We start from the raw sequence: 10,025 nt of genomic DNA on the forward strand, positions 1-10,025 counted from the left end.
ATCTATTCTTTATTCCTCAATTTTTCTGGGTTTCCAGGAAAGTTTCTGAGGTTTAGTTCAAGTTTTTTCTTATATTAATTGTTCATGTTTTTTCCAAAAACAAATGTTATTTTTTCCACCATCATTATACCAATGCTATACTCATTAACATGATACACAAGTCCTAAACTTGTGTACATTTCCACAAACTCATTGATGACTGAATTTTTTCTGTGTAATAAACCAATCAAATTTTTGTCTGGTCCCACTTTAAAACAGTATTTTACATTATTCCCGTGTGAAAACCTTTCTACAATGTACCTGGAACAGAGCAGATTTTCTTCTTGACATATAAAAATCATTCTGACCTACAATTTTCTGATGTAACTTCCAGACGAAACGAAGTTATTGTGCTGGGCCTCCTCATTTCATTATCCAAAGATCGAGTGGAAATGTACCAACATGTTGTGCTCAAGTAAAAGTACCAATGAAATATTAGTACAAGTACAAGTCAAAATACTACTCTGAAAAATGTAAGGTAAAAGTAATAATGTTCATTTAGAAATGTACTTTAAGTAAAAGTTACTTTGTTACATTTAAAAAAGAAACGTAAAGTGTAGTGAAAATGATCAAGTGGTCATGAATCCACAACCATTTTGTTTTTATTAAAGACAAATCTACACAATGTACAACCATCTAACAAATTTTATCCATTATTACCTAACCCCATGTCACACATGACATTTAATGCTACAGCAGTCCTCTCCCAAAACCGGAGGTCTCCCTGTACCATTCACAAACTGCTGATACATTTGCTAGGTTCACAGCCCAACTAGCAGCTAGCTTCTACCCCTAAGTCGGCCCGTAGAGCTATTTAGATGTATTAATGGTAGCCAGTGTTCTGGCATACGTTTCCTACAAGTTGCAGTGCTAGATAAAATTCGCAATGCCACATAACCAGTTGTTTTGCCGCCTGGTAGTCAGCAAAGACTTCACATATTTTATCATTGTATTGATTCGAATATAATTATTAATTAATACTAACTAAAAACGAAGTACAGATGTCCTGTATCTTCCATGTAGCTTCAAATCCAAGAATACTGGAATGCTTGGCTACCATTACATAGATATTTTTTTAGTGCAACTGAAACAAGTGCTAATTTTACACCGCTTCTTTTAACTGGATGAGAAGTTACCCGTACCCATCGAACTCAGAAAGAGACACTGTCTGAGACCTTCAAAGTCATTAATTTTACAGTTTTCATTCAAAAATCTATTTCCCCCTTACTCTATACATTACATTAATAAAACCCTCCACACCTGTCTCTAAACATTACATTTAATTAAAGTCCTCCCATCCTTGCTCGACACTTCATTAACACACATCTCTGTTTTACTATTATCGTTTTTTACTTCCATGTAATCCTCCTACTTCATACTGGGACCTTTCACATTACCTGGTCAGTATTTTTCACATTCCTGCACAAAATTGTAAAGCTCTTTTATTCATTTTAAAGGCACAAAACAAAGCTTTCTGGTCGTGTAGTAAGCTTCATGAGCAAAAGTTTTTTTCGTTATTGTTGTTTCGGCTGATATGCTTCCTGGAGACGCTGATGTTGGAGACGCTGTAAGGACCTGGATGCCCTAGTTTAATCCTTTAACCTACTACTTTATTCCTCGTTGTCCCAGAAAACAAAAATCATCTTAGTGTTAATCCATCTTTGACCTAAATTGCTCTCAGATTAAGCTTGTTTACATTAAGTTGTTCTTGGTCAGTACAGTAAATTTTTCCCTCAAAAGGTTGGAGGCTCAATAGAAAAGTTGAACACGCTGATGAAGATGAGGAATGGAAATAGAGGAAGACCGTGGAAGTGCCGGGGAGTGTCACCACTGTTGAGAAAGTTGCGCTGGTGCTGTTGCTGTGCGCTGGTGGTGATCATAAAGCTTGAAGTTGGAGATAAGAACCCCACTGTTTTGAGACCATGAAGCTTTTAAAGGTGCTCAGTTTGGGAATTGCATCACTGCATCCTCGTGTTTGTCGGTGGTGGTGTTTATCAGCTGATAACACTGCTGCCTGGAACCAAGAGCCAGCCAGCTTACACATCAACGACCTCCAGATCACACCTGACACCAGAACACACAGTTCACATTTGTATTCAGATGACATTCAGTCACAGTCTTCCCCGTGAAACTACAGAAAGTACTATTATTATTTTTCTAGTTTCACCAAATGTCCTTTATATACAATACCTTCTTATACTTAAAAGGTAATATTTGATTTTGTTAAATGAAACTTTCTCGCTGGGTACGAGGTTTGATACCATCTCATGTGAGTGCAGTAACTGTAATGGATAACTAAAAGTCCACGAGGTGGTGAAGAAGGCCAGAACAGGATCTTCCCCGTCCCCAAGCTATGTACCCTACAAGATGTATAAGAAATGCCCAATGTTTTTCTTCGGACTGTGGACATTGATTCCGGAGGATCTGGAGGATGTCATTCCATCATGCGGGCAAAGGCAGTGGGCTGTCCTCGTTCAAAGGAAAGAATCTTCAACCATTGACCAATTCAGAACAACTCACTGCTAAGTGTAGAAGGCAACATATCTTTTTCGGTACTGGCCAGAGGATGACCTTGTACATGACAGAGAATGGATATATAAACACTGCCATCCAGAAAGGGAAGATTCAGCCTTCTCTGGAGCCTGAACCAACCGGATTCGTCAATCAGATGATCCTTATGCTAAATCCAGCAAGGCAACCGACTGTTGTCTGGCTGTATTTTGACAATTGCCTATGGATTCAATCCCTCACGGTTTCTCAATCCATTCAGCATAGACCACTACCACATCTCTCAGCACATCCAAGCGGAATGACACCAGTTACTTTGTGGAATCCAGCTAACGCTTCAAGACGCACATTTTACACTAAAGGGCAAAGCCCTGGAAAAGGGTATCGTAACTGGCTGCACAATCTTCCCCCATTCTCTTCGTCCATGGGAATGAACCTCCTCATAACAGCTGCGGAGATTGAAGCCCAAATGAAGTCAGACCTCCGACAACGCACACTATAGTTTACATAGGACAACCCTTACTTTGACGACCCAACCCATTGGAGGCGGGTGGGTGCTAACTGTTTCTGGAACCACATTGCAACGTGAGCCATGAATTAGTTTAAGCCAACAAGTGCAGAGTATGTGCAGAAATGGAAGTTTGCCACAGGTTCAGCTTGCATGTGCAAGAGGAAGGGATTGCATCAATATAGTAGAATCCAATCAAATGTTTGGAACGTGGTTTGATGACTCACTTACAGACGGACAACACATCCAGTGCCAAAAAGAAGTTGGCGCATTGCCTTAGAAGATCGAAAAAATCATGGCTCCCTGGGAAGGTTCAGCTGGGCTCTATCAACACGGTCTGTTAACCAGACTCATGTGGCCGGCTGGACTGGTGCATGAAGTCCTGATGAACATGCGTTGAAGAATAAAAGGAAGAGCATAGAACATTCAAATTGGTTGAGAATCCCCTCCAAGCTTCACTCCAGTAGGACTTTACATAGATCAGGGCAGCTTCTCACTTCCTCTGTCATTCCGTGTAGAGGAATTCAAGAGGTGCAAAGTGCAGAGTCACAATGACATACGAGACTCCCGTATGAACAAGTCGGCGTCATCACAAGATTAGACCAATTGGCATTCCTCTGTCACAGCGAAACAGTTTGAAGCTGCGTGATGTCCTTGGAGTGCCCATACACGGAAAGACAGGGTCTTGGAACCTCCCACTCAACAATGGGAATGCAGTAACCGTGACATAAGAGCCATGATTCCAAGAGGAGTTACGGAACCTGGAAGAAGGCGAGACGAAGATCAAGGGCAGTGTAATTGGCTTCCCCAAGGACCTGACACGGTGGGAATCTTCCTGAGAGTAAGGTCACCTGGGCCTATGAGACTGGAGCCATTCCGCATCTCTTCCTGCTGAGATCTGTGTAGGACACCTCCCAACCCCAACACAAAAAACAAAGGCGGCGGTTCCCCTAGGTTGTCTAGACCGCCTGGGGCCGGATGTGTTACTGTGTCTGAAGAGAAAAACAGATAGAAGAAGTTACAGTCCATGAGAAGAGGGGTGTGAACAGGCCTTTGAGGAAGAGACCAATACCAAAACCTTCTGCATTAATGCATGGAAAGGATGGCAGCATGACTGTTCCCGTTGAGGTTGGACTGTAAGAGATTTCCCGCTCAGTCCGGTGTGGAGAAGCCCACGCCATTGGAATGACATGAAAGGAGACAGAAAGACAGCAGCTCACAGGATGGGGGGGCAGTCGGAAAGAGCCTCTTGCTGGTTATGGACCAGGAGGGAGGAGTTTGAGCTGGAAGCCAGTAAGGGAAGTGGGCCTTTACTTGTCCACCACTGCCGACCCAACCATCGGGCGGGTGCGGATAGATTTGAAACCACCCCATGAACAATGGCACCGCCTGATGACATCACCCCCTCTTGGCCAAGGCTACAAACTTCACCGGAGATTCACAGTAGAATGAAGTGAAAATCATTTTTCTAATGTAATCCAAAATGGGGCCCACACGGGCATATTTACAGTGATGTTGATCAATGTTTGCATTATCTCTAAGGAAATAAAACTTGGACAAAAATACTGCAGCAACAGCCAGGAGCCATCCTTACACTTTAGTTTGTAGGGTTAAATAAAAGGATATAACATGTTAAATCATAAGCGTTAGAGGGATGGTGTAGGTGAAATTTGTTACCATTTGACAGAGCTAGAATAGCTGTTTTTCCCCCTGTTTCCATTCTTTATTCGAGCTACGGTAACCTACTGCTGACTGTAGCTTATATTTGTATTACTTGTATTGTAGGCCTTAAGATGGTGGTAGATCTTCACATCAGCTTTCAGCAAGAAAGGGAAAAATCATCCAGAATGCCGTTTAATGGATCAACAAACCCGGTTTAAACCGAGACATAATATTTACTGCCTCATTAATTCCCTTCTCCAGTGTAAAGGTTTTGGGACACGGCGTCACTCGACACGCCCGTTCCCTGCAATTTTCCACGACGTCTGAACTCCTGCAGAACTTGTTCAGAGCTGGTTGAGAAAATAAGAAAAGGATCAAAATTCAACTCTACTCAATCCAAATGAGGAACACAGAATAAATGTTACAAACAATAACTTTGTTCGTGCCAAAACCGAATGTACAAGGCCTAAATGTTCAGGTGAATTGATGCCGACGAAGCAGTACCCCCTCCTTTCCCTGAGCTCCAGCCAGCAGCCCACCCTGAGCCCAAACAAGGTCTGGCCATTGTCAAGGCATTGGGCTGGTGTTGTTGGGACAGGCTGGGTATTTGGTTGACAGAATGTATAGCACTGCTACATTGGCCATCCAGGTTGCTCAGGTGTTAGTTGTCACGTTCAGTGTCCCCATCAAGGGGTTAGACCCATTTTGTTTCAAGCAACCCACACCACAAGTCCCTTCACTGCCGTTGTTGAACTGTAGAGGTCAATTATAAGTAAGGATTCAAGAAAAACCTCTGATTGTTTAAAACAAAGCCCTACATTTGGTTTTCCTAAAAGGCAGTGGCTGTTATTTTTACAATAATGAAAAGTAATTTGATTTACCTTCTGTTTTCGTAAATGGGCTCAAAATTGAAACAGAAAATTACGATTGCTTCAATTGTCTCCCTTGAAAGTCAGTTGCGTTTACGCACACTGAGTGCAACTGCGACCAGGCCCGCCGCAACACATGACTTCCCATTCCTTGTAGGCCTCGCCATCCATGGCCACACACCAGCCTCGCCACCGCGAGCTTCCTCCAAAATACGGAATTCATTGGGGCTGGCCACAGACAGCTTGAGAAACAATGACAATCCCATTTATTGAAATTTGACTTAGTTTGTTGTTACTCTTAATGTACTTTCACAGAATAAACATACAGCTTGAAAACAGGACACCAACGCTGACCAAGGTAACTGTTTAGAGAGTTCGCATGAGAAAACTGCTAGCCTGTGTTGTGGAGGCTTATATAATGGTTGTGAATACGTTTTCATTTGAGTGATTTGATTGTCTGTTTCTCTATTTCAACCGTTTCTCCACTATATATGGTTATAATCTTCGTAGCAAGGAAGATCAGGCCTGATTATTCTCTGTGTGTGTGTGTGTGTTTGTGTGGTACTCAGACTGCACCTTTGCAACATCCTGCAGGCGCTGTGTCCTTCAATGTATCCAACTGCTGACCTCCCACGTTGTACTATTCACTTGTAACTTGTTTCACTTTGCAATAAAGAGAACTGCTTCGTAGGGAATATTTTTGAAGTTGCCTCAGTTTGTCAGAGGTGACATCAGAGGCTCCCTTGCCGCCATACCACTTTGACAATGAGTTTGATGGAAAAGGGCCCCATAAAAAACATTAGTCTTGGGTTTGATATTTTCCTTCAATATAAAACAATCATACATCTTCAATAAGAGTTGTACAAGCGGATACAGAAAATATAGACCTTTGTTAAAATGTAACACTCTAAGTGTACAGTTCTCAAGTACTGGACTTAAGGTACAGTTCAAGGTACTTGAGTATTACACTTGTTCTTTTCTGCACTTCTACATGTACTCTACAATGGTAATCTTGTAACTGTTTACTCCACCACCAACTTTATCTGACGTTTTTTAGTCACTTTTCAGATGATAGTTTTTTTTTTGACCCCCTTCCTATCCGAGAAAACCATGTATCCTCCAGATGTGGTGATGTTGAATGCTTGTGATAATTGAAGGACAAATTGTTTCTTTATGTATTGAGAAATTCTCCTACTTCTTAAGCTAGATAACTCTTTAAATACCTCTTTGGATCGCTGGAAAAATCACCCCTGCTCCATTCTCTGCCACCTCCCCTCCTGGCCCTCCACTCGCAAACAGACCCAAGGTACTTAAACCTCCTTCACTTGGGTAAGATCATCCCTACCTGAAGAAGGCACTCTATCGTTTTCCTACTGACAACATGGCCTCAGATGTCAGAGTGTGCTGATCCTCCTCACCCAGAATGCTTCAACACTCGGCTGCAAACCGACCCTGATTGCTGAAGGCCACATCATCTGCACAAAGCAGGATGAGTCCTGATCCCACCGACTGTGAGACCCCTCTCCCACCCCAACGAACGCCTCTATTCCTGTCCATAATATTACAAACAGGATTTGGTGACAAGCGCAGCCCCTGGCGGAGGCCACTCTCACCTACTGAGTCGATTTATTGCCAAGAAAACCCCTACACAGGTCTCTCTTTGGCCCGTCAGAGAATCGAATATCCTGAGAAGGGACCCCCCTCACCCACACTCCCACATCACCTCCACAGTAGTCTCCCAGGGGACCCCTTCTACGCCTTCTCAAACACAAAACACATGTCGACTGGTTGGTTATACCCAGGCGCCTTCCAGGATCTTGCGAGAGTTGAAGATCTATCCGTTTGTTCCATGACCGGGCACCGCTTTTTGAAGGGAACCACTAAACCTGTCTGCCACTCCCTAGACACCGGTCACATGACTTTCACCGCAATGTTTGAGATCATGTCACTAAGACACCAAGTTCCTTCAAAGTGCTCTTTTCACCGCCCTATACCCTCGTCATTGAGGGCAACATGTCCCCCCTTACTGTAACACAGCTTGGATGATTCCTGCTTCCCGTCCTGATTGTGGCGAACGGTTTTCCAGACGCACCTCATGCAGACCGAAAGTCCTGCTCCCTTGGAGAGGCTGCAGCCCTTCGGGCCCTTCTGTTCCGTTGCAACTGCCTCCAGAATCCTCTGGGATAACATAATCCCGGAAAGACCTCCTTCTTCATCGGACGGCTTCCCTGCCCACCGTGTCCACCAGGGTTGTTCGTGGGTTTACCGCCCCTTGAGTCCCCTACGCCCCAAGACCACAACTCCCCGCCGCAGCTTCAGCAATGGAACCTTTGAACAATGTCCACTCAGGTTCAATACTCCAGCCGCCACAGTGATGGCACGCAAAGCTTTTCCGGAGGTGTGAGTTGAAAGTCCGTTGGAAGACAGTGGCCTCCTCCAGGCGTCTCGATTTACCCGCTCTATCCTTTGGGCTTACCAGGTCTGTCGAGCTCTTCCCCCACCCCTGACCACTCACCACCAGATGGTGACAGTTGACAAGCTCGCCACAAGATGGTGTTTGTTATGGACAATCCATTGAGTAGCACAGAAGTCCAACCAGACAACCACTCTGGTTTTTACAGGGAGGTCGTTACATAGATCCACCATATTAATACAGCAGTATCTAATCCAGAAACTCCATATACCGACGACACAATTACAGCACAAAACACACTTTTACTTTGAGTACTTTAGGTTTCATTTGTTGGTAATACTTACATGTGTTGGAACTCCAGAACGAATTTACACAACACTAATGTTAATTAAAAACATCTATTTTTAAGTGAAATTTAAGTTAAGTCTGGACATACAGACACTCATACGTTTTGGTAAGGGTTAATTGTAGTGGTTGTAGAGAGGGTCTTGGAGGGCGGTGGTAGTAGTGGTTGTAGGGAGGGTGTTTTGTAGTGGTTTAGGGAGAGTAGTTGTAGTGTTTGTAGGAGGTGGTTGTAGTGGTGGTAGCAGGGTTGTTGTAGGGGTTTTAGGGAGAGTAGTTTGTAGTGGTTTGAGGGAGGTGGTTGTGGTGGGTGTAGGGAAGAGTATTTTGTAGTTGGTTGTGGGAGGGTGGTTGTGGTGGTTGTAGATAGTTGTGTGTTTAGGGAGGTGGTTTGTGGTGGTTGTAGGGAGGGTGTTGTAGTGGATTAGGGAGAGTAGTTGTAAGGGGTTTAGGAGGGTGGTTGTGGTGGTGTAGGGATAAGTAGTTGTAAGTGGTTTGTAGGGCGAGTATTTTGTAGTGGTTGTAGGGAGGTGGTTGTGGTGGTTTAGGGAGAGTAGTTTGTAGTGATTGTAGGGACGGTGGTTGTGGTGGTTGTAGGGAGATTAGTTGTAGTGTTGTAGGGAGGGTGGTTGTAGTGTATTTAGGAGAGTCGTTGTGTGGTTTTAGGGATGGTGTTTTTGGTGGTTGGGGGAGAGTAGTTGTAGTGGGTTGTAGGGAGGGTGGTTTGTGGGGTGTAGGGAGAGGTGTTATAGTGGTTTTAGGGAGGGTGGTTTGGAGGCGGTGGGAGGCGGCAGGAGGTGATGCTGAGGTCACTGTCAGTTTCCATTACTTGAAGGGGTTGTCCTAGGAAGACATGGTTTGTCTGGTTTCTAACACCGGGGGGAGCCACAATGTCGCTACATTCTCCACATGGTGACTTGAGTTCAGTGTTCATAGGTCAAGGTTTTCTTTCCTATTTATCTTCCTCTTCATTAGTGCTACTTTGTTTAGTGCAAGCTCCAGTAAACAGCACATTTGATCTATTTTACCTTTTACAAACTGTAGTGAGGAGAAAAGCTTCTTTGCTCTGTTGTGTTATGTTAAGGGAAAATATTTCATTGTTAAAATATGCATCAGTACTTCTTTCTCAGTACTACTTCTTTTGATACTGTAAGTACACTTACTTACACTACGTCTGTACTTTTCCCTTTATAAAAAAGTTATGCAGAATTTTCCATTGTGAATTGATTTCATACGGTTGTAGTCATACTTGTAATTAAGAAAACAATCTAAGTAAAGTTAAAGTAAAACATTTCTACTGTAGATAGTGTTTGTAAGTAGTACAGGTTATACATGCCATAGAATAGTGAATAGTAATAGTAATAGTGAATGTATATTAGTAGAACAGAGACTTTGTTTTAAGAAAGTACTGTACTTAAGAACAAATTCAACGTACTTGTACTTTACTTGAGTATTTTCATTTTATGCAACTTCATACTTTTACTCCATAACCTTGCAGAGGTAAATCTAGTACTTTATGTTCAATCTTAATCTCAGTAACTAGTTATTATATCTGGTAGTTTTCCTCTGTAATGGTGGAGCAGAAGTATTAATAACAAAAAAATGGATACACACAAGGACAGTATGAGTCCCTCAAAATTGTTACGTAAATTAGTTATTATAGTTATATTTAGTTATTTTTCAC

General features: G+C 43.0%; 1 protein-coding gene and 1 long non-coding RNA gene across 2 annotated transcripts in view; both read left to right on the forward strand.

Moving 5' to 3' along the window:
• LOC116702573 (uncharacterized) overlaps nt 1-9,125 on the forward strand; it is an 11,859-nt gene extending 2,734 nt beyond the window's left edge. The window contains exons 3-4 of the long non-coding RNA XR_004335199.1: nt 8,471-8,484; nt 9,085-9,125. This is a non-coding gene — a long non-coding RNA (uncharacterized LOC116702573). The remainder of the gene's footprint in view (nt 1-8,470; nt 8,485-9,084) is intronic.
• The window catches only part of LOC116703247 (transmembrane protease serine 9-like), a gene marked incomplete in the record, with an annotated part of 81,409 nt that overhangs the window by 47,211 nt on the left and 24,173 nt on the right, over nt 1-10,025 (forward strand).

Source organism: Etheostoma spectabile, chromosome 15 (assembly GCF_008692095.1).
Source record: "Etheostoma spectabile isolate EspeVRDwgs_2016 chromosome 15, UIUC_Espe_1.0, whole genome shotgun sequence".
Lineage (NCBI taxonomy): Eukaryota > Metazoa > Chordata > Actinopteri > Perciformes > Percidae > Etheostoma > Etheostoma spectabile.